Consider the following 27,045-nt stretch of genomic DNA (forward strand, 5'->3'; position numbering starts at 1 on the left):
GGAAGGTAGATGTCATCTGAGGCTTGCCCACACACCAAGGTAATTTTTGAGAGCTGCAGAGCCACTTACTGACTCATAACTGGGGCTTGTTTTCAAACCCTTGATGGATTTTTGAATTCTTTTACAATGGCAGACAAGGATGCTCACTTGGGGACAAGCCAAGGATCTGCCTCAGCAAGCTGGATCACCTTTGTTCTGCTTGCTCCAGCCTTCCCTGGGGACATTCCTCTGCCAAGGGGGACAGGATAGTGCTGCAAGGGGAGAGTCTCCTGTCCCTCTTTGGCTTCTCTTGATGGGCACTCAGTGGCCAGCAGCTTTGTCCAATGGGTGGGATGGGATGGGATGGGATGGGATGGGATGGGATGGGATGGGATGGGATGGGATGGGATGGGATGGGATGGGGAAGCCACTGCCAGGAGTGCAGTGAGTTACTGCACAGCCTTGGTGGGAGGTTTGCAGGTCAGTGTGTGTTGTACAAGTTCCCAGCCTGCAGCTGTGCAGTGAGTTGGGGCTCAGCCCTGTCCCCATGCTGTAACACAAACCCACTTGTGGAACGTGAAATGATGTGCTGGAAAGGAGCTGGGCAGGATGAGACCTTTCTTCTTCAGTGAGGAAACACAGCTGGTCATTTGGTTGGTCTAGAAGGAGAGATGGGGTTCTTTGGATATCACTGCGTGCTGCATATTCCACACAGCAGCCCTCTGCTTTTAGTAATGTGGTGCACAATGTGCCTGATCCTCCCTCAGTTGTGAACCTGGTGGAAGCATGTCCTGTTTTCCATTTGTTTATTAATTTATCATCTTGTTTTTAGCCTCTGCAAAGCTTGATATTGGTACAGAGCCTGGGAAACATGCACAGAGCAGAGTAACAGATAGTTGTGATTTGGTTACAAGGCAATAATTTAAGTGGACAGGTTTAGCTGATAACATAAAGCACACGAGAGAAATCGGTTCGGTTTATAAATGTCAGCAGAGCCCCTGCAAGGGAGCTGCTGCCTGGTGCTGCTGCTCCAGCCAATATATTATAAGGAGATACAAACAGATGTCTGAAAAAATCTGGCTGACCAAGATTAAAAGAATGGGGCTATAAATTAACCTCTTCCTTGGTGTCTCTTTAAGCAACTTTATAGGCAGAGCACATCCAAATGAAGGAGTACTAATGCTCCAGGGACCTCCAGGTGCTTTGGGCTGCAGAGGCAGCACCCAGGGGTGGGACAGCTTGTGGGGACAGCAGTGTCAGTCAGAGCTGGCATGGGAGACCAAAGCCTGTCCTGGTGCTTCTGCAGCTGATGAAGGGATTAGATCAGGAACAGGAATAACACCATCCCTGCAGTGTCACCACAGGATTAGTGTCTCCTGCTTGGAAAATAAATGCTGTCACTCTTCTTTGACATTTATTCCCAATAAAGACATTGTCATTTGTGAAGTGACAAGGGTTTTATCCTCTGGGAGTACTTTGCCTGTTGGACACTGTCTTTTTGGCTGCGAGGCAGCTGAGTGACTCAGGGGCAGGTGGGTGGCACATCCCCAGCAGAGGCACTGGGAGCTCTGCTCAGACCCTTGGGGCATTCTCTCAACCCATCATCCCAAGGAAATGCAATAACACCCATTCAAACTGAGAGCAGGTTCAGATTGGTTATTAGGGAGGAATTGTTCCCTGGGAGGGTGGGCAGGCCCTGGCACAGGTGCCCAGAGCAGCTGTGGCTGCCCCTGGATCCCTGGCAGTGCCCAAGGCCAGGCTGGATGGGGCTTGGAGCAGCCTGGGACAGTGGAAGGTGTCCCTGGCTTGGTAGGGGGTGGCGCTGGATTAACTTAAAGTTCCTTTCCAACCAAACCATTCTGTGATTCTGTGATCTTATTTTTAATCTATTTTAATTTATTTTAGTTGTGGTTAAAAAATCCCAAGAGTGGGATATTTTTTAAGTGGTAAGAGTTCCAAACTAATTGTGGGGGCAAGAGTTTGCTGCTTCCCCCTCCACAGCTGGAGGCCCTTCTGGCACATTTGTGGAGGGAATTTCACAGCTATTTATACTCACTGGGTAGTTGATTTAGAGCTGGGAAATTAACTAGAATGGAAACTCTTCTTTCCCTTTATGAGAAGCAAGGGATGAGGTCTGGCAGCTGTAGGATTTGCAGCTCTCAGGGAAGAGGGACAATTCAGTAACACATCTATGCAGTGCCTACCTGTGGATACACATATTTTATTTGTCTGAGGTGTCAAGGAGAAAAAATGTTACAAAATGGCTTAAATGAAAATGTGATTTTGTATTTTTTTAATTGAGTTTCATTTCCCAAATGCAACTTAATGCAAACAATAAGTAAAAAATTAATTTCTCTTGGGAAAAAGCTATTAACAGAATGGTTTCTGTTTTAGCAGCATGTGAAGCTGTGTAATTGCTTACACATGTATTGCTCCGGTGTGTGCTCCCAGTTGTTGAATAGTATCAAATTATAGGAATGAAAAAGAATCAACTATTTTTAAGGGAAATGTCTAGAAGCTACATACTGAAACATGATTAAAATTCCAGATTTCCAGCTTACTCATCTAAATCAGGAATTTTAATCACATTATTCAAGTCAAGCCACCCTCAAACACACTTTTGACTTCAAAATACCCCAAACTAAATAAGACAGAAGACCTTCCTTGAACAGCTGTAACATTTTTAAGTGTCAATGTCAATCTTTTTGTTGAAAACAGAGATGTTTTTCATGGTTTATTTATTAAAGCAGGACGTTTGTCCTGCTGTGCCATGTGAAATAAAATTGGCAGGAGATCTTTCTCCTTTTTAATGCCTTTATTAAGAAGAATCAGCTCAAGTGGGGAGAAATCGACGGGTTGCACCCACACCGCCGTTGCTCCCAGGCGTGGCACGAAGAAGGAGGATGATGCAGCTTTGTCCACTGGTCTGCAGACAGAACTGGGGACTCTGTCCTCACGGGAGAGTCGTGGAGTCCTTAGCTTGTTTGTTTAACACTCCGGGATGTCTCTTTAATCAGTATCTTTTCAGGTTAGGGTGAGAAACAAAAAGGTCCAAGCAGGTACGGGACAATGCTCCCATCCTTAGACGTCACTTAAGTCACTTGTTGGCTCATGATTTTTAGAGGTTTTTCTTGTAAAAACTGTAAAACTGTAAAAACCCAGGGTGCACTGCATTTCTTATTTGCATGTTGTCTCTGGTGTCACTGCCCATTCTCTTTACCCTGGAGGGTTTCCCTTGGTATCTTTTTGGCAAACGGCCAGCATCAGAGGAACAATAGTTAATCGCCGGCCATTAACAGATAATTAGAAACTTTTTCTTTGGCAGCGAAACCAAAGGAGTTTGACCCGGTCTGACTTGGTTTTTTTAACTCTGAAACTAAAAAAAAATACAATTTTCTATTCATAACACCATGAACCTGGGCTGCTGTGCAGAGCAGCCAGGGGAAATCCCTGGAGCACCAAGAGCTGCTGAAACATATCAGGGATGCAAGTTTTGCTCTGGGGTTTGGATGCTCCTGGTTAAACCCCATTCAGTGTGCAAAGCAGGAGCAGGAAGGGTTTGTGCCTTGGCTGATGCAGCCTCTGGGATTTGGCTGTCCTGGGGGTGCAGCTCGTGAGCACCAGGCCTGGGTTTGGTTTTATTTCCTGCTTGCTGGTGTGACAGATGAGTAATGCCATGGTTGACTCTCACAATGAAAAGGGAAATGTTAAGAGAAGTTTTGCAGTTATATTTTACCCCCCTTGTGTTGTTATCAGGGGTGCCCTGGGTTTGGGACATTTGGGAGGGTCGCTCGTTACTGTGGCAGCCCCTGACCCCCAATCAAGGTGTCAGGCAGTGATCTCCAGCACTGGGCAGGGAAGGAGGAGTCGACGGACAGTACTTTGGGGGGGCTAAAGGGTTAAAAGGTGAAACCTCCATTGTGTGGGTGAGCACATGGTGGGGAAAATCCTCTGCTCCTGGGTGCTGTAATATTTTCTCCATTCAGTCTTCTGTTGTATTTTTGAAAAGGTTTTAATAAACCTTTTAAATTTTTTGGAAGTGAGTAGCATCTCTCACACTGACAATAGGAGCGGGAGGGCTGGGCCCCCCAGGCCCCTGCCCTTCTGGAGCCTGCTCCTGTGCTTTTCTGTAGCAGGCACAAGGCCTGCACGGCCTCCTTGGCGATCAGAGGCCTAAGAGCTAGGAAACGCCAAGTCAACATGACTGAGGCTTTAGAAGCCCCTCTCTTCCGCCTTTCGGACCCTGCTTATCTCCCTGTAAATCCATAAGTCACTTTCCCCTGACCCTTACTATTGGACAGTTTTCAAAACCCCTGTAGGGTATAAAAACCCCTAATTCTGCCCAGTTCGGCAGAAGAGCTGTAACTGGACCCTTCGTGGAGACCCGAATAAAAGAATCCTGCGGAACCCCACACGGCCTTCTCATCTCTCTTCCCTGCATCTGCGGCGGCGGCACCGGGCAAGCTGAAAGAGCTGAAATCACAAAAGAGCTGACTGCAAATCACTATAGCTTGCCTAGGTTGCCTGAACCCCCCGCTGAGCTATCCTGGCCGGCTGGCATTCCCTGCTGGGCTCCTGCCCTGAGGGTATTGACCCGGCCTTACATTTCCTTGGGGTGATTCCCTCCATGGGATTCCATCCACCTCCTTCCTCTCCCCTGGCAGCCCAGTGTGGCTGGATGCAGCTGGAGCTGTGCTGTGCTCCCTGTCAGAGGCCTTTCCTCAGAGCTGCCACAGCCACTGCTGGGGCTGCGATCTGGCTGCCCAGCGCTGGTGGCACGGCCAGGAAAGCTTTGGGCTTTGGGGGAGGCAGGCAGCTGGGCCCTGGCTCTGCCCCAGGCCTCGTGTCTGCGGAAGAGGGGCTCGTCCTTTTGCCTCCTGTTCAGCACGCGATGGCATTTCATCCTACAGGAGCTTGGCCTGGAAGGGACCTTAAAGCTCACCTTGTTCCACCTCCTTGCTGTGGGCAGGGACATCTCCCACTGCAGCAGGTTAACATTGGCAGAGCCGTGTCCCAGCGGTGCCCGAGGCAGGAACAGCAGATGTGGTGTTGCCCTTTTCATGGAGATCCTACAAACTCCTTTCTGACCAGCACTCCACCACCAGCAAGGGGCAGAGATTTGTGATGGCACCAAATTCCTGCAGAGCCCAGCTTCTCAGAATGGGAGGATGCTCCCATAGATAGGCAGAGATGAAAGGTCTGTGTATCACAAGTTTAAGGAGCAGGAGGAGGTTGGGATCTGTCCATGGAAAGGATTCCAAGTGTGGAGGAGGCGCATCTAACCTGTCCTTCCCTAGTTTGGAATGGGGAGATAATCACACCTGTCCTCTCACATATCCAACCAATGCAACTTGCAGTGTACAGGACTGATGGAAAGAAAGAGTGTACCAGAAATGTAAACCCTCTTTTAATAGGAAATCCTCCAAGATGTATTTCCCTGCATTTTCTAAAAGCATTTATACCTATTGGATGACTACAGGCTTTGAAATGTTTCTGACTGAATTGTGACAAACATCCCAGTGTTACACAGGATGCACCAGGTCCTTTGATCAGGGAAATGTCTCTTTGGTCTTGAACAGGGAGGGATCATTCCAGTTGTTCCCAAGACCAGAGCTTTTTGTCTGTGAGTACATGTATTTATTGTACAAAATAATTACCTTTGTCTTCACTTCCCTTTGGTAGGAGATGCTCACTGTCTCCTGGAGGGTGTTACTCTATCTCAGGTATCTTTTTAGGTAAAAGGAAGAGAGAAAGGAAAGGCTGAATTGAGAATCCTCCTCAGGAGGGAGGAGGGTGAGCACGTGTGGTCTGTCTGTCCATCTGTGAGCAGCTCTGTTGTTGTTCAGCTGCAACCTCACTGTCCTACACAGGCAGGATTCCTGCATTAAGAGCAGAAGAATTGCCATCAAGAAGTAGCAACCAAATATTGCCTCCTCTTCACCCACTACTGGGCTGGCCATTGAGATGTGTTTGTGGTGAACTGGTGAAAAGCACTCTGAATTTTCTACCTTTTCTGCATTTAAAACCGAAGCTTAATGTATTCTGTGTATTTTCGTTGGCAGATAGTAGTCAACATAAATTCATTTTAATACAGTATTTCCACACCAGCACAGCCTTGATGTGCAGCATACCTGGCTGTACTCTGTGGAATGCTTTGATTTCCCTTTGGCAACTGCATTTTATTCTGTCTGCCCCAATCAGCAACAATTCCACTTTCTCCATGTAGCCGCCAAATCCACAGCTGGTGTGGAGTTTTAGTGCTCTCCTAGGACCTGGGCCAGAAGGGAGGAAGGATACAGTGTCTGCTGGGCTCATGGTTCCAGGCTCTGATCCCCTGTGGATCAGAGCCAGCCTGGCAACACAGGGACACCTTTGGTGGCTTGGGGTGGAACTTCTGGGAGGGAAAAGCAGCACTTTAGGGGTGCTGCTGGATGGGAGAGGGGTCAGTGGTGGACATTCCACTCCTCACTGTGTGGCACGGGGAGGAGCTACTCCCAAGGGGGAGCATGTGCCTTCAGCTCCCAGTCCCTCCCAAAGCTTGAGCAGTGCAGTACTCTGAAATAATGTGACTTTTGTTTGCAGGTCAGGCTGTTCCTGCAGGGTCACACGTGCGGCTGAACCTGCAGCCAGGAGACAGAGAAGCCAAGCTCCCAGACGGAGAAAATGGGGAAAGTGACACGAGAGAAGAGAGAAGAAGGAAAAGGTACAAACATACCAGGGTTTGGGTTGGGTGGGCTGTGGTCTTCATGCCTTTAATTACAGGCCAGGTTCTCTGGTACACTCAAGACTGCCTCTTCCTGAGACTTCATTGCTGTGTTAGGAGCTCAGCAGTGCTGAAAGCAGAGCCCTATCCTTTGGGTTCCCTTTGGCATGGCAGTAGAAGTGCCCTGAGTGCACATTCAGACCCAACTTCATGCTTCTCATGCAAAAACACCAAAATGAAATTTGCATTGTGGCTTCTTTGAATGACATGTAGTCCTTTTTAATATCTGCAGCAAGTGGTGTGAAAGTGCTTTCTGAGGCTGCTCCTTGGGATCAGCTGTGAGGGGCTGAGGGCTGGCGTGAGCCCAGTGCTGTGTCCCACTGGGAGCAGCCCCACAGGCTCACGTGCACAGCAGGCACTGCCAGAGTCCCTAGAGATCACAGGTGCCCTGCAGCCACCTTTGCAAAGGTGCTTTAAATATCAGCTGGTGCTGACTTTCCCCATGGAGCCCTTGGTTTAGTTACTGTGGGGAATTTCTTTCCTGAAACACGTGGGATTTCCCAGAGCCACCAGTGATGGGGATGCTCAGGGAGTGTGGGGCTTTGGGGGCAGCAGCCCGGGCAGGGGCTGAGCTGGGGGCCCTGTTGGGCCATGGTCCCCAGCAGCAGCACCCACAGGGCACAAAGCCTCCCACCCCATGCCCAGCAGAGCCTGTCCTGTCCGTCCTGCTGTCACCCGAGTGGGGGACAGGAGCCAGTGGCTGCTGCCAGCAGTAGGAATGAGGGCAGGGTGAGGATCCCCTGGCTTGGCTTTTGTCTCTCGAGCAATGCGGAGCCCAGGGCAGTGGAGGGCAGGCCCAGAAGCAGAGCCCGGAGCCTTTGGAGGCTGCAAGCCTTAAACATCAGCCCTTGCAGCAGCCCAGATGCAGGTGCCAAAGTTGCCAAGGCTGCCATGGCCTTGAGAGCGGGAAGGTGGATTTTGCATCCCTGTGGCCTGATGGCGGCTCTGGAGTCAGGAGTGCCTGTGGCTGCAGCAGGAAGGGTGGCTGAAAGTCTCCTGCCTTGCTTTGGTGGCATGGCTGCAGAGGCCAGTGCAGTGAGAGCCCCCTCTGTGCTGGTGACAGCTCAGCTCTTGGGGACGCCGCTGTGCCCCAGCCCAGGAGCAGCAGCAGTGCCCAGCGGCAGCAGTGGTGTCAGTGGGACCCCCTGTGCACAGGGACCCCCAGCCGTGGGGTGGCTGTGGCAGCAGCCCCAGGGAGCTTCAGCCGCGGGATCCCGGAACAAGTGGAAATCCCAACTGTGCAAACACTGCCTGTGCCCAAAGGAATGAGAAAGAGAAGTGAGGTTTTAAAAAGAAGCAGTATTTATTTGCCAAAGATTGGCAAACACGAGGATTTACAGAACACTTTTCCATACAACAATCCTTATAACAACAACAATGATCTACAGCACATATTTACATGGGATCCTAGGGACTAACAATCTTCAAAACATATTTACAGAGAAATGCTAACGTGTGAACATATTTACAGTAATCTTCTAACTTTTCCAACATATATACACCGCCGTAATATCTACAGCCATCATCTCCATCTGTCCTGGAAGGAAGAAAGAAGCTAAGCTGGCCTCTCCTGGCAGCACTGGGCCCAGCTGGGCTGGGAGCCAGGCCCTAGGAGCTGGGACAGGGCTGGCAGGGCTGGTGTGGCCCCAGGCAAATGCAGGGCAGGCCAGGGCTGGTGCTTGTGGCAGCACAATCCAGGCCCCCTGCGGGCAGCGTGTCCCTGAGCGGGGCCATCCAGCCCAGCCCCAGCCTGGCATCAGGGCAGCCACTGTGTCTGTGGACAGGGCATGGGGAGCATCTGCCTGTCTTACTTGTGAAGCTCCATCTTGATCCAAGGACCATGGGCTCCTCCTCATCGTTCTCGTCAACTTCCATCGCCTCGAAATTGTCCTCCTCTTCGACTTCCATCTCCTCAATGTTATCCTCCATGTTGACTTCCATGTCCTCAAGCTGTTCTTCTATGTCTACCTCCATCCTTTCTTCCTCACCTAGCACCATGTCCACTTGCATCTCCTCCTCAGTGTCTCTGGCAGTCTGCAAGAGACAGCACAATCTCACCGTGGGGTTCCTGTCCCACACCATCCATTCCCACATGGCTGCAGCCTGCCCAAGCAAGGTGGCTCCTCCCTGGAATGGCACTGTACCTCCACTGGAGCAGCAGTGCTCATCCTGCTGGGGTTGGTGCTCCAGAGGAGGCGTCAGGAAAATCCCAGGCAGCAGTAGCAAGATAGCGCTGACGGGCAGAGCGCAGAGCGAGCGCCACCTGAGCACTGGCAGCAGGCAGAGTGTCTGCTGTGGTGGTTTCCAGGTGCTGGACGTTCCACCTGGAACACTGTGGGAGCTGTGATGTCACAGAAGTTTCAGGGCCGCTCCACACTGGGAGATGGGCATGGTGGAATGATCAAATCCTTGAATGCTTTGGCTAGGAAGGGACCCTAAAGATCATCTGGTTCCAAGCTGAGCAAGCTGCCAGCACAGCAGGTTGCTGCGGCCCCTGTCCGAGCTGGCCTTGGATGTTCGTGGGCATGGGGTATGCACAGCCTCTCTGCACTGGTCCCAGTGTCAGGGACAAGCACCCTGACAGGAAAGAACTTCTTCCCATCATCAAATGGATTCCAGCTCTTGCAGTTTCATCCCATTCCCCCTTGTTCTGTCACTTCAGTTGCTGACAAAGAGTCCTGTCCCACTTCCCTGTGGGTCAGGCTGTTCCTGCAGGGTCACAGACGTGGCTGAAGCTGCAGCCAGGAGAGAAAGATAAGCTGCCAGAGAGAGGAAATGGGGAAAGTGACATGAGAGATGAGAGAAGAAGGAAAAAGTAGAGACATGCAAGGCATTGGCTGTGGGATTCGTGCCTTTTATTAGAGGCCAGGTTCTCTGGTGCACTCAATGACTGTGTGATTGCGGCGTGTCCACAGTGAGCCCGTGTGAGCGACCTGCACTCCCAGAGGCCGGAGCACACTTGCTTCAAGTGCTGATGCATGAGGCCAGAGACGGATCTTTGTGTGGAACTCCAAACGCTGTGCATGGCGATGAAGAGGGTCCAGGGCCAGAGAGAAAATGAGGCTGGGGACTGAGGGTTTTATATGGGGGGGAGAAGGGGCGACGCCAGGACCAGCAGGGGAGAAGAGAGAGGAGAACATTCTCTGGAGAGTAGATATAAGGAAAAAATGGCAGTTGAAGTGGGTGATAGCAAGAAAAGCTGCAGATTGCAAGAGGCTGCAAGTGGCCGTGGGTGAGAGCCTTGCATTCAGAGGGGTTTCTCTGTTTCACCTTGGTCCCCTTTGCCCTAAGGTATTACAGTTGCAATGAGGGGCCCCTGGGCCTCCACAAGTGCCCCCTTTTTGTTTTCAAGAATGAAGGCTTCTGCCATGGACTTTTGCAAGCGTTGAGCAAAACTGGATAGAATAAGCAACACAATGAATACAAGAAACAAAGTCCACAAAACAGTCTTAAGTAAAGGTGAAAGCCAGCCTTTCATGCCCCAGTCTTTCAAAAGTCCAGTGAGCCAGTCATTGTTGCCTTTTGTCTGGATCTTGTTGATTTGGTCTTTGAGCAGCTGGACGCACTGGTATAGTGACTCCCTATGTGAGAAGAGGTTGACAAGCGTGGCCATGGGCAAGAAATTGTGGCTTGGCTGTGGAAGCAGCCAGCTGAAGGCACGTGGCATAGTGAGGAGCTTTGCTGCTTGCGGCTGCCTGCTGCAGCGGCAACAAAGGACAGCATGCTTTGACTTTAGCTAATTTAGTAGTGGGTGGAGGCTTGGGTGGCCTGAAAGTAAAGAGATAGAGAGATTGCAACTTAAATTCTGGTCCCACTAAACTTCCTCTACTTTAAGGCAATGGTTTGAAGTCAGCTTATTAGAAGAATCAAATATAAATGCTACAATATAGTTTTTCCAAATGTTAAGTGATATATCCCGCTTAGTGGTGTCTGAGCACTCTTGGTGTTGGTCTGTGTGGTCCACGCTGCTTAGGAGATCTTCTTCTTCTTCTTTTTCCAGGCTGCTGCTGTCTCTCTTAGGCTTTCATTCTGTTCTTCTGATGGTGGCTCTGGTGTTTGCCTGGCCATTGGCAGAAGGGTTTGATGTTTTTTGCTGGGATCCATGTTGGGCCTGCTGCTGTAGAGACACAAGCGTATCCCCTCCCCCAAGTAATGAATGGGAAAGGGCCCATAATTTCTTTGGATTCAGGGTCTTTGATCAACACAGGCGGCTTTTCTTTTAACTGGGCTGCAGTCACATGAAATGCAAAAGGCCTGGTGACTGGGGGAGTTGGCTCCATAAATGAGGTGTTGAAAAAGTTGAGCACATCAAGGGCCTTGGCCAATGTCTCAATGGGAGATAATATGTGGACTCCCTCTCTGTGTTGATCAAGGATCCTTTGGATGGAAGAGTGGGCCCTCTGGACTATGGAGTGTCCTGTGGCAGAGTGTGGTATGGCTGTGAGATGTTTTGTAGCCCACTGGTCAGAAAATGGCTGGAATCAGTGGGAGGTATAAGCAGGACCATGATCAGTTTTAATTTCCCGTGGAACTGGGAAGGTGGAATAGGCTAAAAAGGAATGTTTTACAGCATCTTTTGATTTCTCACCAGCATGGGCAGAGGCAAAAACCGCAATGTTGTCGGTGTGGACTGAGACGGGGATGTATTTTAGTCTCCCAAAAGGGGCTTGGTGTGTGATGTGTGATTGCCCGATCTGGAGAGTCTTTAGTCCTCTTGGATTGAGTGCAGCTGTGACAGAAGCAAAGGCATGTTGCTGACAATTTGGGCAGGTGTTTGCCATGGATCTTGCCTGATCTTGGGTAATTTTCAAGATGCTGAGCGGTGCAGGAATGTTTGGATGGTAGAAGTGGTGGCGGGTCCTAGCCTGGTGAAAAACATTCCGTAGGGAGATTTGGACAACCGTTGCTGGGGCATCTGCTCTAGCATTGCCTACTATAAATCCAGGAAGGGTGGTATAAGATCTTGTGTGCATGATATAGTGTGGGTGTTGTCTGTGGGACAAAAGAGAAATGAAAGGGGAAAGCAAATGCTCTAGTTGGGGTTAGAAATGTCTTTGAAAATGGAATTTTTTCGGCCCGCTGCACTAGGCCATAGACATCTGCCGAATCAGTGATCAAATGAATAGGTTCTTTGAAAGTGGAGAAGGTCCTAAGGACTGCAGTCAATTCAGCAATTTGGGCAGGATGAGGATCCCCTGGCTTGGCTTTTGTCTCTTGAGCAATGCAGAGCCAGGGCAGTGCAGGGCAGGCTGGGAAGCAGAGCCCGGAGCCTTTGGAGGCTGCAAGCCTTAAACATCAGCCCCTGCAGCAGCCCAGATGCAGGTGCCACAGTTGCCAAGGCTGTCAAGGCCTTGAGAGCGGGAAGGTGGATTTTCCATCCCTGTGGCCTGATGGCGGCTCTGGAGCCAGGAGTCCCTGTGGCTGCAGCAGGAAGGGTGGCTGAAAGTTTCCTGCCTTGCTTTGGTGGCATGGCTGCAGAGGCCAGTGCAGCGAGAGCCCCCTCTGTGCTGGTGGCAGCTCAGCTCTTGGGGACGCCGCTGTGCCCCAGCCCAGGAGCAGCAGCAGTGCCCAGCGGCAGCAGTGGTGTCAGTGGGACCCCCTGTGCACAGGGACCCCCAGCCGTGGGGTGGCCGTGGCAGCAGCCCCAGGGAGCTCCAGCCCTGGGATCCCGGAATAAGTGGAAATCCCAAGTGTGCAAATGCTTCCTGTGCCCAAAGGAATGAGAAAGAGAAGTGAGGTTTTAAAAAGAAGCAGTATTTATTTGCCAAACATTGGCAAACTCTAGGATTTACAGAACACCTTTCATTAAAACAATCCTTATAATAACAACAACAACAATAACAATCTACAGGATTTATATATATGGGATCCTAGGGACTAACAATCTTCAAAACATATTTACAGTGAAGTACTAAGGTGAACATATTTACAGAAATCTTCTACTATTTCAAACATATATACACCGCCGTAATATCTACAGCCATCATCTGCATCAGTCTTGGAAGAAAGGAAGAAGCAAAGTTGGAGTCTGCTGGCAGCACTGGGCCCAGCTGGGCTGGGAGCTGGGCCCCAGGAGCTGGGACAGGGCTGGCAGGGCTGCTGTGGCCCCAGGCAAATGCAGGGCAGGCCAGGGCTGGTGCTTGTGGCAGCACAATCCAGGCCCCCTGCGGGCAGCGTGTCCCTGAGCGGGGCCATCCAGCCCAGCCCCAGCCTGGCGTCAGGGCAGGCACTGTGTCTGTGGGCAGGGCATGGGGAGCATCTGCCTGTCTTACTTGTGAGGCTCCATCTTCATCCAAGGACCATGGGCTCCTCCTTATCCTCCTCGTCAACTTCCATTTGCTCGATGTCATCCTCCACGTCTACTTTCATCTCCTCCACCAGCTCTTCCACGTCCACCTCCATCCTTTCATCCTCATCCAGCACCATGTCCACTTCCATCTCCTCCACAATGTCTCTGGCAGTCTGGAAAAGACAGCACAATCTCACAGTGGGGTTCCTGTCCCACACCATCCATTGCCACGTGGCTGCAGCCTGCTCAAGCAGGCTGCCCCCTCCCTGGAATGGCACTGTACCTCCACTGGAGCAGCAGTGCTCATCATGCCGGGGTTGGTGCTCCAGAGCAGGCAGCAGGAAAATCCCAGGCAGCAGAAGCAACAGCTCAGTGCTGACGGGCAGAGCGCAGAGCGAGCAACAAGAGAGCACTGGCAGCAGGCAGAGTGTCTGCTCTGCTGGTTTCCAGGTGCTGGACGTTCCACCTGGAACACTGTGGGAGCTGTGATGTCACAGAAGTTTCGAGGCCGCTCCACACTGGGAGATGGGCATGGAAGAATGATCAAATCCTTGAATGCTTTGGCTAGGAAGGGACCCTAAAGATCATCTGGTTCCAAGCTGAGCAAGCTGCCAGCACAGCAGGTTGCTGCGGCCCCTGTCCGAGCTGGCCTTGGATGTTCGTGTGCATGGGGTATGCACAGCCTCCCTGCACTGGTCCCTGTGTCAGGGACAAGCACCCTGACAGGAAAGAACTTCTTCCCATCATCAAATGGATTCCAGCTCTTGTAGTTGGATCCCATTCCCCCTTGTTCTGTCACTTCAGTTGCTGACAAAGAGTCCTCTCCCACTTCCCTGTGGGTCACGCTGTTCCTGCAGGGTCACACATGTGGCTGAAGCTGCAGCCAGGAGAGAGAGAAGCCAAGCTGCCAGAGAGAGCAAATGGGGAAAGTGACATGAGAGATGAGCAAAGAAGGAAAATGTAGAGACATGCAAGGCATTGGATCGTGTGATTTGTGGGATTCATGCCTTTTATTAGAGGCCAGGTTCTCTGGTGCACTCAATGACTGTGTGATTGCGGCATGTCCACAGTGAGCCCGTGTGAGCAACCTGCACTCCCAGAGGCTGGAGCACACTTGCTTCAAGTGCTGATGAATGAGGCCAGAGATGGGTCTTTGTGTGGAACTCCAAACGCTGTGCATTGGGATGAAGAGGGTCCAGGGACGGAGAGAAAATGAGGCTGGGGACTGAGGGTTTCATACTGGGGGGAGAAGGTGCGAAGCACTGAAGAGAGCTAGGACCAATAGGGGACAAGGGAGTGGGGAAACTTTTTACAGGGAGTGCATATAAGGAAAAATGGGAGTTGATGATACCAAGAAAACCTGTTCCATCATCACGAGCCTGCAAATGACCGAGGGCAAGATCATGGCATTCAGAGGGGTGTGTCTCACTTTGGTCATCTTTGCCACGAGGTATTAGAGTTCCAATGGCAGGCCCCTGGACCTCCGCCACACTGCTCTTCCTGATACTTCGTTGCTGTGTTAGGAACTCAGCAGTGCTGAAAGCAGAGCCCTATCCTTTGGGTTCCCTTTGGGATGGCAGTGGAAGTGGCCTGAGTGCGCATTCAGAGCCACCTTCCAGGCTTCTGATGCCCCGACAGCGCAAGGAAATTGGCAACATGGCTTGTTTGAATGACATGTAGTCCTTTTTAATATCTGCAGCAAGTGGTGTGAAAGTGCTTTCTGAGGCTGCTCCTTGGGATCAGCTGTGAGGGGCTGAGGGCTGGTGTGAGCCCAGTGCTGTGTCCCACTGGGAGCAGCCCCACAGGCTCACGTGCACAGCAGGCAGTGCCAGAGGCCCTGGAGATCACAGGTGCCCTGCAGCCACCTTTGCAAAGGTGCTTTAAATATCAGCTGGTGCTAACTTTCCCCATGGATCCCTCGGTTTAGTTTCTGAGGGGAATTTCTTTCCTTAAACACGTGGGATTTCCCACTGCCACCAGTGATGGGGATGCTGGGGGAGTGTGGGGCTTTGGGGGCAGCAGCCCGGGCAGGGGCTGAGCTCGGGGCCCTGTTGGGCCCATGGTCCCCAGCAGCAGCACCCACAGGGCCCAAAGCCTCCCACCCCTTGCCCAGCAGAGCCTGTCCTGTCCGTCCTGCTGTCACCCAAGTGGGGGACAGGAGCCAGTGGCTGCTGCCAGCAGTAGGAATGCAGGCAGGGTGAGGATCCCCTGGCTTGGCTTTTGTCTCTTGAGCAATGCGGGCCCAGGGCAGTGGAGGGCAGGCCCAGAAGCAGAGCCCGGAGCCTTTGGAGGCTGCAAGGCTTAAACATCAGCCCCTGCAGCAGCCCAGATGCAGGTGCCACAGTTGCCAAGGCTGTCGTGGCCTTGAGAGCGGGAAGGTGGATTTTGCATCCCTGTGGCCTGATGGCGGCTCTGGAGCCAGGAGTGGCTGTGGCTGCAGCAGGACGGCTGGCTGAAAGTTTCCTGCCTTGCTTTGGTGGCATGGCTGCAGAGGCCAGTGCAGCGAGAGCCCCCTCTGTGCTGGTGACAGCTCAGCTCTTGGGGACGCCGCTGTGCCCCAGCCCAGGAGCAGCAGCAGTGCCCAGCGGCAGCAGTGGTGTCAGTGGGACCCCCTGTGCACAGGGACCCCCAGCCGTGGGGTGGCCGTGGCAGCAGCCCCAGGGAGCTCCAGCCGCGGGATCCCGGAACAAGTGGAAATCCCAACTGTGCAAATGCTGCCTGTGCCTCTTGGGTTTTCTTTGGTTGAGAGGATTTCGAGGTATGTTAAAAGTCTCTTTTTTCTAACTTAGCTGTGGAAGGAAGAGTTGAGAAGTATGTGGTTCACGCTCTTAAGGTTGAGTTTTATATTTTGTCTAAAACATTTTTTGTCTGGCCTGCTGAGGTTTGTTCAGCAGGTCAGCTTAAGGCACTCTTTTTGCCTCTCGCGTTGGTGTTATCTTTTATATTAAAAAGCGTGTATACTATGTTTACAAGAATGTTTTAATACCTATTACTTATGTTAGATAGTGACTTTCTACTTGAAACCAATTTGTGAATGCTAACATCATCTTTCATATAGATGCCAGGGAGAAGAAAGAGGAAGGTCAGGGTAGGCCCAAATTTTTCTATCTTAGAACCTTTGACTTCTATGTAGAGAATTCCAGACTCTTTCGTACAAGGTTCAAAACCTCTGTGTACAGTGCTCTAAATGTTTTCCGTTCACTTTGTGATTCCTATTACTAGACTATCTAAATTTTTGTGACTTTTAATTCTTGACATAAAGGTGGTAACTTGCTTTATGGGTTAAATTCAAAGCCACAGGGGTCTTTGGCTACATGCCAGGGTCTCCGAAGCCCCTGCCAGGGTTTTAAAGGCCCCTGACTGGGGCTGGGATCATTTAGGATGGTCAGGGGGACGTCCGGGGTTCTGACAGTGCCCAAAGGAATGAGAAAGAGAAGTAAGGTTTTATAAAGAATCATTATTTATTTGCCGAAGATCGGCAAACACGAGGATTTACAGAACAACTTTCATTACAACAATCCTTATAACAACAACAACAATCTACAGCACATATTTCTATGGGATCCTATGGACTAACAATCTTCAAAACATATTTACAAAGAACTACTAAACTAAGAACATATTTACAACAATCTTCTAATTTTTCAAACATATATACAGAGGCGTAATATCTACGGCCGTCATCTCCAGCAGTCCTGGAAGGAAGAAAGAAGCAAAGCTGCACTCTGCTGCCAGCACTGGGCCCAGCTGGGCTGGGAGCTGGGCCCCAGGGGCTGGGACAGGGCTGGCAGGGCTGCTGTGGCCCCAGGCAAGTGCAGGGCAGGCCAGGGCTGGTGCTTGTGGCAGCACAATCCAGGCCCCCTGCGGGCAGCGTGTCCCTGAGCGGGGCCATCCAGCCCAGCCCCAGCCTGGCGTCAGGGCAGCCACTGTGTCTGTGGGCAGGGCATGGGGAGCATCTGCCTGTCTTACTTGTGGGGCTCCATCTTCATCCAAGGACCATGGGCTCCTCCTCATTGTTCTCGTCAACTTCCATCTCCTCGATGTCATCCTCCACGTCTACTTCCATCTCCTCCACCAGCTCTTCCACATCCACCTCCATCCTTTCATCCTCATCCAGCACCATGTCCACTTCCATCGCCTCCACAATGTCTCTGGCAGTCTGGAAAAGACAGCACAATCTCACAGTGGGGTTCCTGTCCCACACCATCCATTGCCACGTGGCTGCAGCCTGCTCAAGCAGGCTGCCCCCTCCCTGGAATGGCACTGTACCTCCACTGGAGCAGCAGTGCTCATCCTGCTGGGGTTGGTGCTCCAGAGCAGGCACCAGGAAAATCCCAGGCAGCAGAAGCAACAGCTCAGTGCTGACGGGCAGAGCGCAGAGCGAGCGCCAACTGAGCGCTGGCAGCAGGCAGAGTGTCTGCTGTGGTGGTTTCCAGGTGCTGGAAGTTCCACCTGGAACACTGTGGGAGCTGTGATGTCACAGAAGTTTCGAGGCCGCTCCACACTGGGAGATGGGCATGGAAGAATGATCAAATCCTTGAATGCTTTGGCTAGGAAGGGACCCTAAAGATCATCTGGTTCCAAGCTGAGCAAACTGCCAGCACAGCAGGTTGCTGCGGCCCCTGTCCAAGCTGGCCTTGGATGTTCGTGTGCATGGGGTATGCACAGCCCCTCTGCACTGGTCCCAGTGTCAGGGACAAGCACCCTGACAGGAAAGAACTTCTTCCCATCATGGAATGGATTCCAGCTCTTGTAGTTGGATCCCATTCCCCCTTGTTCTGTCACTTCAGTTGCTGACAAAGAGTCCTCTCCCACTTCCCTGTGGGTCACGCTGTTCCTGCAGGGTCACACATGTGGCTGAAGCTGCAGCCAGGAGAGAGAGAAGCCAAGGTCCCAGAGAGAGCAAATGGGGAAAGTGACATGAGAGATGAGCAAAGAAGGAAAATGTAGAGACATGCAAGGCATTGGTTTGGGTGGGCAGTGGGATTCATGCCTTTTATTAGAGGCCAGGTTCTCTGGTGCACTCAATGACTGTGTGATTGCGGCATGTCCACAGTGAGCCCGTGTGAGAGACCTGCACTCCCAGAGCCCGGAGAACACTTGCTTCAAGTGCTGATGCATGAGGCCAGAGACGGGTCTTTGTGTGGAACTCCAAACGCTGTGCATTGCGATGAAGAGGGTCCAGGGACCGAGAGAAAATGAGGCTGGGGACTGAGGGTTTCATACTGGGGGGAGAAGGGGTGAAGCACTGAAGCGAGCTAGGACCAATAGGGGACAAGGGAGTGGGGAAACATTTTACAGGGAGTGCATATAAGGAAGAATGGGAGTTGATGATACCAAGAAAACCTGTTCCATCATCACGAGCCTGCAAATGACTGAGGGCAAGATCATGGCATTTGGCTTTCAGAGGGGTGTGTCTCACTTTGGTCATCTTTGCCACGAGGTATTAGAGTTCCAATGGCAGGCCCCTGGACCTCCGCCAGACTGCCTCTTCCTGAGACTTCATTGCTGTGTTAGGAGCTCAGCAGTGCTGAAAGCAGAGCCCTATCCTTTGGGTTCCCTTTGGGATGGCAGTGGAAGTGGCCTGAGTGCGCATTCAGAGCCACCTTCCAGGCTTCTGATGCCCCGACAGCGCAAGGAAATTGGCAACATGGCTTTTTTGAATGACATGTAGTCCTTTTTAATATCTGCAGCAAGTGGTGTGAAAGTGCTTTCTGAGGCTGCTCCTTGGGATCAGCTGTGAGGGGCTGAGGGCTGGCGTGAGCCCAGTGCTGTGTCCCACTGAGAGCAGCCCCACAGGCTCACGTGCACAGCAGGCAGTGCCAGAGGCCCTGGAGATCACAGGTGCCCTGCAGCCACCTTTGCAAAGGTGCTTTAAATATCAGCTGGTGCTAACTTTCCCCATGGATCCCTCGGTTTAGTTTCTGAGGGGAATTTCTTTCCTTAAACACGTGGGATTTTCCAGAGCCACCAGTGATGGGGATGCTGGGGGAGTGTGGGGCTTTGGGGGCAGCAGCCCGGGCAGGGGCTGAGCTCGGGGCCCTGTTGGGCCCATGGTCCCCAGCAGCAGCACCCACAGGGCCCAAAGCCTCCCACCCCTTGCCCAGCAGAGCCTGTCCTGTCGGTCGTGCTGTCACCCAAGTGGGGGAAAGGAGCCAGTGGCTGCTGCCAGCAGTAGGAATGCGGGCAGGGTGAGGATCCCGTGGCTTGGCTTTTGTCTCTTGAGCAATGCACGTCCAGGGCAGTGCAGAGCAGGGTGGGAAGCAGAGCCCGGAGCTTTGGAGGCTGCAAGGCTTAAACATCAGCCCCTGCAGCAGCCCAGATGCAGGTGCCACAGTTGCCAAGGATGTCAAAGCCTTGAGAGCGGGAAGGTGGATTTTGCATCCCTGTGGCCTGATGGCGGCTCTGGAGCCAGGAGTGGCTGTGGCTGCAGCAGGACGGCTGGCTGAAAGTTTCCTGCCTTGCTTTGGTGGCATGGCTGCAGAGGCCAGTGCAGCGAGAGCCCCCTCTGTGCTGGTGACTGCTCAGCTCTTGGGGACGCCGCTGTGCCCCAGCCCAGGAGCAGCAGCAGTGCCCAGCGGCAGCAGTGGTGTCAGTGGGACCCCCTGTGCACAGGGACCCCCAGCCGTGGGGTGGCCGTGGCAGCAGCCCCAGGGAGCTCCAGCCCCGGGATCCCGGAACAAGTGGAAATCCCAACTGTGCAAATGCTGCCTGTGCCTCTTGGGTTTTCTTTGGTTGAGAGGATTTCGAGGTATGTTAAAAGTCTCTTTTTTCTAACTTAGCTGTGGAAGGAAGAGTTGAGAAGTATGTGGTTCACGCTCTTAAGGTTGAGTTTTATATTTTGTCTAAAACATTTTTTGTCTGGCCTGCTGAGGTTTGTTCAGCAGGTCAGCTTAAGGCACTCTTTTTGCCTCTCGCGTTGGTGTTATCTTTTATATTAAAAAGCGTGTATACTATGTTTACAAGAATGTTTTAATACCTATTACTTATGTTAGATAGTGACTTTCTACTTGAAACCAATTTGTGAATGCTAACATCATCTTTCATATAGATGCCAGGGAGAAGAAAGAGGAAGGTCAGGGTAGGCCCAAATTTTTCTATCTTAGAACCTTTGACTTCTATGTAGAGAATTCCAGACTCTTTCGTACAAGGTTCAAAACCTCTGTGTACAGTGCTCTAAATGTTTTCCGTTCACTTTGTGATTCCTATTACTAGACTATCTAAATTTTTGTGACTTTTAATTCTTGACATAAAGGTGGTAACTTGCTTTATGGGTTAAATTCAAAGCCACAGGGGTCTTTGGCTACATGCCAGGGTCTCCGAAGCCCCTGCCAGGGTTTTAAAGGCCCCTGACTGGGGCTGGGATCATTTAGGATGGTCAGGGGGACGTCCGGGGTTCTGACAGTGCCCAAAGGAATGAGAAAGAGAAGTAAGGTTTTATAAAGAATCATTATTTATTTGCCGAAGATCGGCAAACACGAGGATTTACAGAACAACTTTCATTACAACAATCCTTATAACAACAACAACAATCTACAGCACATATTTCTATGGGATCCTATGGACTAACAATCTTCAAAACATATTTACAAAGAACTACTAAACTAAGAACATATTTACAACAATCTTCTAATTTTTCAAACATATATACAGAGGCGTAATATCTACGGCCGTCATCTCCAGCAGTCCTGGAAGGAAGAAAGAAGCAAAGCTGCACTCTGCTGCCAGCACTGGGCCCAGCTGGGCTGGGAGCTGGGCCCCAGGGGCTGGGACAGGGCTGGCAGGGCTGCTGTGGCCCCAGGCAAGTGCAGGGCAGGCCAGGGCTGGTGCTTGTGGCAGCACAATCCAGGCCCCCTGCGGGCAGCGTGTCCCTGAGCGGGGCCATCCAGCCCAGCCCCAGCCTGGCGTCAGGGCAGCCACTGTGTCTGTGGGCAGGGCATGGGGAGCATCTGCCTGTCTTACTTGTGGGGCTCCATCTTCATCCAAGGACCATGGGCTCCTCCTCATTGTTCTCGTCAACTTCCATCTCCTCGATGTCATCCTCCACGTCTACTTCCATCTCCTCCACCAGCTCTTCCACATCCACCTCCATCCTTTCATCCTCATCCAGCACCATGTCCACTTCCATCGCCTCCACAATGTCTCTGGCAGTCTGGAAAAGACAGCACAATCTCACAGTGGGGTTCCTGTCCCACACCATCCATTGCCACGTGGCTGCAGCCTGCTCAAGCAGGCTGCCCCCTCCCTGGAATGGCACTGTACCTCCACTGGAGCAGCAGTGCTCATCCTGCTGGGGTTGGTGCTCCAGAGCAGGCACCAGGAAAATCCCAGGCAGCAGAAGCAACAGCTCAGTGCTGACGGGCAGAGCGCAGAGCGAGCGCCAACTGAGCGCTGGCAGCAGGCAGAGTGTCTGCTGTGGTGGTTTCCAGGTGCTGGAAGTTCCACCTGGAACACTGTGGGAGCTGTGATGTCACAGAAGTTTCGAGGCCGCTCCACACTGGGAGATGGGCATGGAAGAATGATCAAATCCTTGAATGCTTTGGCTAGGAAGGGACCCTAAAGATCATCTGGTTCCAAGCTGAGCAAACTGCCAGCACAGCAGGTTGCTGCGGCCCCTGTCCAAGCTGGCCTTGGATGTTCGTGTGCATGGGGTATGCACAGCCCCTCTGCACTGGTCCCAGTGTCAGGGACAAGCACCCTGACAGGAAAGAACTTCTTCCCATCATGGAATGGATTCCAGCTCTTGTAGTTGGATCCCATTCCCCCTTGTTCTGTCACTTCAGTTGCTGACAAAGAGTCCTCTCCCACTTCCCTGTGGGTCACGCTGTTCCTGCAGGGTCACACATGTGGCTGAAGCTGCAGCCAGGAGAGAGAGAAGCCAAGGTCCCAGAGAGAGCAAATGGGGAAAGTGACATGAGAGATGAGCAAAGAAGGAAAATGTAGAGACATGCAAGGCATTGGTTTGGGTGGGCAGTGGGATTCATGCCTTTTATTAGAGGCCAGGTTCTCTGGTGCACTCAATGACTGTGTGATTGCGGCATGTCCACAGTGAGCCCGTGTGAGAGACCTGCACTCCCAGAGCCCGGAGAACACTTGCTTCAAGTGCTGATGCATGAGGCCAGAGACGGGTCTTTGTGTGGAACTCCAAACGCTGTGCATTGCGATGAAGAGGGTCCAGGGACCGAGAGAAAATGAGGCTGGGGACTGAGGGTTTCATACTGGGGGGAGAAGGGGTGAAGCACTGAAGCGAGCTAGGACCAATAGGGGACAAGGGAGTGGGGAAACATTTTACAGGGAGTGCATATAAGGAAGAATGGGAGTTGATGATACCAAGAAAACCTGTTCCATCATCACGAGCCTGCAAATGACTGAGGGCAAGATCATGGCATTTGGCTTTCAGAGGGGTGTGTCTCACTTTGGTCATCTTTGCCACGAGGTATTAGAGTTCCAATGGCAGGCCCCTGGACCTCCGCCAGACTGCCTCTTCCTGAGACTTCATTGCTGTGTTAGGAGCTCAGCAGTGCTGAAAGCAGAGCCCTATCCTTTGGGTTCCCTTTGGGATGGCAGTGGAAGTGGCCTGAGTGCGCATTCAGAGCCACCTTCCAGGCTTCTGATGCCCCGACAGCGCAAGGAAATTGGCAACATGGCTTTTTTGAATGACATGTAGTCCTTTTTAATATCTGCAGCAAGTGGTGTGAAAGTGCTTTCTGAGGCTGCTCCTTGGGATCAGCTGTGAGGGGCTGAGGGCTGGCGTGAGCCCAGTGCTGTGTCCCACTGAGAGCAGCCCCACAGGCTCACGTGCACAGCAGGCAGTGCCAGAGGCCCTGGAGATCACAGGTGCCCTGCAGCCACCTTTGCAAAGGTGCTTTAAATATCAGCTGGTGCTAACTTTCCCCATGGATCCCTCGGTTTAGTTTCTGAGGGGAATTTCTTTCCTTAAACACGTGGGATTTTCCAGAGCCACCAGTGATGGGGATGCTGGGGGAGTGTGGGGCTTTGGGGGCAGCAGCCCGGGCAGGGGCTGAGCTCGGGGCCCTGTTGGGCCCATGGTCCCCAGCAGCAGCACCCACAGGGCCCAAAGCCTCCCACCCCTTGCCCAGCAGAGCCTGTCCTGTCGGTCGTGCTGTCACCCAAGTGGGGGAAAGGAGCCAGTGGCTGCTGCCAGCAGTAGGAATGCGGGCAGGGTGAGGATCCCGTGGCTTGGCTTTTGTCTCTTGAGCAATGCACGTCCAGGGCAGTGCAGAGCAGGGTGGGAAGCAGAGCCCGGAGCTTTGGAGGCTGCAAGGCTTAAACATCAGCCCCTGCAGCAGCCCAGATGCAGGTGCCACAGTTGCCAAGGATGTCAAAGCCTTGAGAGCGGGAAGGTGGATTTTGCATCCCTGTGGCCTGATGGCGGCTCTGGAGCCAGGAGTGGCTGTGGCTGCAGCAGGACGGCTGGCTGAAAGTTTCCTGCCTTGCTTTGGTGGCATGGCTGCAGAGGCCAGTGCAGCGAGAGCCCCCTCTGTGCTGGTGACTGCTCAGCTCTTGGGGACGCCGCTGTGCCCCAGCCCAGGAGCAGCAGCAGTGCCCAGCGGCAGCAGTGGTGTCAGTGGGACCCCCTGTGCACAGGGACCCCCAGCCGTGGGGTGGCCGTGGCAGCAGCCCCAGGGAGCTCCAGCCGCGGGATCCCGGAACAAGTGGAAATCCCAACTGTGCAAATGCTGCCTGTGCCCAAAGGTGTCGGAACCCAGAGCATCTCTCTGGATGCCCTGGATGTCTCAAAGCCCTGGCAGGGGCTCGGAGACCCTGGCAGGAAGCCAAAGACACCTGGAAATTCGATCTTAATTCATGGAGCAAATTGCCAACCTTATATGAAGAACTACAGGCCACAAAAGTTTAAGTAGCACAGTAGTAGGAATCACAGGGTGAAGGACAAAATTATAATGCACTGTACAGGGGGGTTTTATATGTTGTACAGGGGGGATTTAGAATTCTGTGCATGGGTCGGGAGTCCCAAGGTGGAGGAATTTGGGCGTGCCCTGTTCTTCTTCTTTCTTCTTCTTGGCATCCATGTTCAGGATGATGTTGGCATGTGTGCATTGGTTCATAGAGAAAGTGCAAGGGCGAAAAGTATTGGAAATTAAAGGTAAATATCTACTATGTAGTTTTCACTATAAAAGAGACAACCACCCCGTGGGCGGGGGAGAGTGCCCTTGGCTGTCTTGCTGATCAGACCTCGGCTGGACAGACAGAAAAACATTGGAGATAAGGAACAATAAACTCAACTGAAGACCAAAAAGCAAGAGTCCAGACTCCTTCTTCGAAAGCGCGGCCTGCCCAGAACCGCCTTTTCCCGTGCTGGGGCAGAGACCACTGGCAGCCGACCCCGGCACGAAGGAATGAGAAAGAGAAGTGAGGTTTTCTAAAGAAGCAGTATTTATTTGCTGAAGATCGGCAAATTCTAGGATTTCCAGAACACCTTTCATATTTCCATGGGATCCTATGGACTAACAGTCTTCAAAACATATTTACAGAGAACTTCTAACCGACGAACATATTTACAGAATTCTTCTCACTTTTCAAACATATTTACAGAGGTGTCGTATCTGTGGCCATCATCTGCATCAGGCCTGGAAGAAAGGAAGAAGCAAAGTGGGCTCTGCTGCCAGCACTGGGCCCAGCTGGGCTGGGAGCTGGGCCCCAGGAGCTGGGACAGGGCTGGCAGGGCTGCTGTGGCCCCAGGCAAGTGCAGGGAAGGCCAGGGCTGGTGCTTGTGGCAGCACAATCCAGGCCCCCTGCGGGCAGCATGTCCCTGAGCGGGGCCATCCAGCCCAGCCCCAGCCTGGCGTCAGGGCAGCCACTGTGTCTGTGGGCAGGGCATGGGGAGCATCTGCCCGTCTTACTTGTGGGGCTCCATCTTCATCCAAGGACCATGGGCTCCTCCTCATCCTCCTCGTCCACTTCCATCTCCTCGATATTGTCCTCCTCTTCGACTTCCATCTCCTCAAGTGGCTTTTCTGTGTCTACCTCCATCCTTTCATCCTCATCCAGCACCATGTCCACTTCCATTTCCTCTATACCATCTCTGGCAGTCTGCAAGAGACAGCACAATCTCACAGTGGGCTTCCTGTCCCACACCATCCATTGCCACGTGGCTGCAGCCTGCTCAAGCAGGCTGCCCCCTCCCTGGAATGGCACTGTACCTCCACTGGAGCAGCAGTGCTCATCCTGCTGGGATTGGCGCTCCAGAGCAGGCGTCAGGAAAATCCCAGGCGGCAGCAACAGCTGAGCGCTGACGGGCAGAGCGCAGAGCGAGCGACAACTGAGCGCTGGCAGCAGGCAGAGTGTCTGCTCTGGTGGTTTCCAGGTGCTGGACGTTCCACCTGGAACACTGTGGGAGCTGTGATGTCACAGAAGTTTCAGGGCCGCGCCACACTGGGAGATGGGCATGGTGGAATGATGAAATCCTTGAATGGTTTGGCTTTGAAGGGACCCTAAAGATCATCTGGTTCCAAGCTGAGCAACTTCCCAGCAGAGCAGGTTGCTGCGGCCCCTGTCCAAGGTGGCCTTGGATGTTCCTTGGCATGGGGTATGAACAGCCTCCCTGCACTGGTCCCAGTGTCAGGGACAAGCACCCTGGCAGGAAAGAACTTCTTCCCATCATCAAATGGATTCCAGCTCTTGCAGTTTCATCTCATTCCCCCTTGTTCTTTCACTTCAGTTCCTGGCGGAGAGTCCTCTCCCACTTCCCTGTGGGTCAGGCTGATCCTGCAGGGTCACACATGGGGCTGAAGCTGCAGGCAGGAGAGAGAGAAGCCAAGGTCCCAGAGAGAGGAAATGGGGAAAGTGACATGAGAGATGAGCAAAGAAGGAAAATGTAAAGACATGCAAGGCATTGGGTTGGGTGGGCTGCGGGATTCATGACTTCTTTTAGAGGCCAGCTTCTCTGGTGCACTCAATGACTGTGTGATTGCGGCGTGTCCACAGTGAGCCCGTGTGAGCGACCTGCACTGCCAGAGGCAGGAGCACACTTGCTTCAAGTGCTGATGCATGAGGCCAGAGACGGGTCTTTGTGTGGAACTCCAAACGCTGTGCATTGCGAGGAAGAGGGTCCAGGGCCAGAGAGAAAATGAGGCTGGGCACTGAGGGTTTCATATGGGGGGGGGAGAAGGGGCAAAGCCAGGGCCTGCAGGGGACAAGAGAGGGAAGAACATTCTCTGGAGAGTAGATATAAGGAAAAAATGGCAGTTGAAGTGGGTGATGGCAACAAAAGCTGCAGATTGCAAGAGCCTGCAAGTGGCCATGGGTGAGAGCCCTGCATTCAGAGGGGTTTCTCTCTTTCACCTTGGTCCCCTTTGCCCTAAGGTATTACAGTTGCAATGAGAGGCCCCTGGGCCTCCACAACTGCCCCCTTTTTGTTTTCAAGAATGAAGGCTTCTGCCATGGACTTTTGCAAGCGTTGAGCAAAACTGGATAAAATAACCAACACAATGAATACAATGTCTCTGCTGCTGTAGAGACACAAGCATATCCCCTCCCCCAAGTAATGAATGGGAAAGGGCTCATAATTTTTTCGATTCAGGGTCTTTGATCAACACAGGAGGCTTTTCTTTTAAGTGGCCTGCAGTCATTTGAAATGCCAAACGCCTGATGACTGGGGGAGTTGGCTCCATAAATGAAGTGTTGAAAAAGTTGAGCACATCAAGGGCCGTGGCCAGTGTCTCAATGGGAGATAATATGTGGACTCCCTGTCTCTGTTGATCAAGGATCCTTTGGATGGAAGAGTGGGCCCTCTGGACTATGGAGTGTCCTGTGGCAGAGTGTGGTATGGCTGTGTCATGTTTTATAGCCCACTGGTCAGAAAATGGTTGGAATCAGTGTGAGGTACAAGTAGGACCATGATCAGTTTTAATTTCCTGTGGAACAGGGAAGGTGGAAAAAGCTAAAAAGGAACGTTTTATAGCACCTTTTGATTTCTCACCAGCGTGGGCAAAGGCGAAAACCGCACCGTTGTCGGCGTCGATTCAGACGGGGA

At 52.2% G+C, this 27,045-nt stretch overlaps 1 long non-coding RNA gene across 1 annotated transcript; it reads right to left on the reverse strand.

Moving 5' to 3' along the window:
- Window positions 1-20,466: 20,466 nt before the first annotated feature.
- On the reverse strand, window positions 20,467-24,996 carry LOC135280321 (uncharacterized). Its single transcript, XR_010347325.1, has 2 exons — window positions 24,914-24,996; window positions 20,467-20,719 (listed from the first exon to the last, which is right to left on the reverse strand). It is a non-coding gene; the product is annotated as an uncharacterized LOC135280321 (long non-coding RNA).
- Between the last annotated feature and the right edge of the window lie 2,049 nt (window positions 24,997-27,045).

This window comes from Passer domesticus, chromosome 13, assembly GCF_036417665.1.
Source record: "Passer domesticus isolate bPasDom1 chromosome 13, bPasDom1.hap1, whole genome shotgun sequence".
NCBI classification, from domain to species: Eukaryota; Metazoa; Chordata; class Aves; order Passeriformes; family Passeridae; genus Passer; species Passer domesticus.